The following is a 1,966-nucleotide window of genomic DNA, read 5'->3' as shown; positions in this document are numbered from 1 at the left end:
GTGGCCAGCTCAGCCCACCAGGGGGCGGGGCTGGCTGGCATGTGGTGCTGGGGGATTGAACCGCGGTCCCTGTGCTCTGCTAAGCTTGTTCTAAGCAGGTGCTTTAGACCACTGAGCCATCTCACCAGCCCTAAAATATTTAGAATATAACCAATATTTACAGTTTCCTTCTATACTGAACTTCTAAAAAAATATTATAACTTAAAAATATAAAACTGAATGCTTACCTCAAAATCATAGCACCCATTTCAGTCTTTTAGGAACTGATGACAATTTTTTAAAAGTGAGGTTTTCATGGAAGACGTTTTCAGTTTAGGATATACTATGAAAAAAATTAAAGATAAAAAGCATTAATCTCAATAGCAAAATTAAAACTTTTAATTATGTGTGGTACTTATAACTCTATACATTTTAGAAACGACTGAAAATTTAATGAAGTTAAAGATCTCTATGTTTATTCCATGAGTATAATGCTGGATTCCACAAACATATCCCTTATTTTCTGCTGTAAACTTCTACTTTAGCATAATAGGAGCCTGCTGAAAATGTGTCTCAGTACCTTTGCCTGAGGGATACACAAAGCAATCTTTGTGTTTCTGCATTTGGTACTACAAAAAAACAAGGCATATGAACCTGTACACTAGTGTCAAACCAGGATATGCACCTGTGTGATGTTTTGGGGATGTTTACCTGAGCATCACACAGTATCATCACATTTGCAGGCACCCACATCATTCTAGGATGTGTTTTAATTTTATTTTGTGTGTGTGTGTGTGTGTGTGTGTGTGTGGCCAGCTCAGCCCACCAGGGGGTGGGGCTGGCTGCAGCAGGTGCTTTAGACCACTAAGCCATCTCACCAGCCCCTAGGATTTGCTTTTTTAAGAATTTCTCTTGATTTTTCAAGTAGCTAAATTCAGTACAACAGCACATGAAAAACCAGATTTGCAAGTTTTGTAGGAGGTCAAAAGTGACTCATCAGATTACTCATACATGGATGATGAAGATGATCCATTATGGTAAAATACATGTTTTCATTAACAGAGGAGTGGTGTGGGTGGACAATGGTGTTGATGATGATGATGCTGACACTGGCCACACAGCTAAAGTTCTTGTGACAGTGCAAAGGAGCAAGAATGAACTGATACAGATGCACAGAATGCAGATCTCCTTGATTCAAATGACCAAGAACAGAGCAACTAACTCAAAATGTTGCATAATGGTCATGCACCAAATGTAATGATCTAATGTTAGAACCAGGTCCAAAAATACAGTGAGGGTCTTGGCCGGGCTGAAACATACTGGACAGAATGCCAGCACTGCCATTTTATGCTGAAAGTTGTAACAGACAAAACGCTACAACATGCTGTGGAAGACACACAGGCTGAAAAGCAAGCAAAACATTCTATGTGTACCAACAGGATATTCAAAATTGTATTTATTATGACACCACACTACCTGGACTGAAAGCATTCATAGGTCTGCTGTACTTAGCAGGAATTTCTCATGCTCCCAACAGGAATGTAAGAGATTTTTTTAGGGGTTGGGGAGATAGCTTGGCAATCTAAGCATCTGCCTTGCAAGGCAAGGACCTGTGGTTGTGGTGGCGCATATCTATAATCCCAGTACTGGGTAAGCTGTGACAGGACGATCACTATGTATCTGAGCTGTGTAGCAAGACCTCATGCCAAATAAATAAACAGATTCTTTAATTTTTATTTTTATTTATTTTTATTTTATTGTATTTTATTTTTTGTGGAACTGGGGATTGAACTCAGGTCCTTGCGCTTGCCAGGGAAGTGCTTGTTCTACTGAGCCATCTCCCTGGCTGATTCTTTAATTTTTAATAAAAGATATTTTAATTTAAAAGACTTATGGGTGGGGCCGGGGAGATAGCTCAGTTGAATAAATCCTTGCCTGGCAAGTGGAAGGGCCTGAGTTCTATCCCTGGCTCCACAAAAAAAAAAAA

The 1,966-nt window shown here is 39.6% G+C and overlaps 1 protein-coding gene across 2 annotated transcripts in view; it reads right to left on the bottom strand.

Annotated features, from left to right (window-relative positions):
• Pik3cb (phosphatidylinositol-4,5-bisphosphate 3-kinase catalytic subunit beta) overlaps positions 1-1,966 on the bottom strand; it is a 172,673-nt gene that overhangs the window by 126,721 nt on the left and 43,986 nt on the right. For both annotated transcript variants that reach the window (XM_004624978.3, XM_023704971.1), the window contains exon 2: positions 228-322. The gene's annotated coding sequence lies outside the window, so the exon portion shown is untranslated. The remainder of the gene's footprint in view (positions 1-227; positions 323-1,966) is intronic.

This window comes from Octodon degus, unplaced genomic scaffold (genome assembly GCF_000260255.1).
Source record: "Octodon degus isolate 3935 unplaced genomic scaffold, OctDeg1.0 scaffold00008, whole genome shotgun sequence".
Classification (NCBI taxonomy): Eukaryota; Metazoa; Chordata; class Mammalia; order Rodentia; family Octodontidae; genus Octodon; species Octodon degus.
Note: the sequence above shows the minus strand (reverse complement) of the source record. Positions and strands in the feature narration are given on the sequence as shown.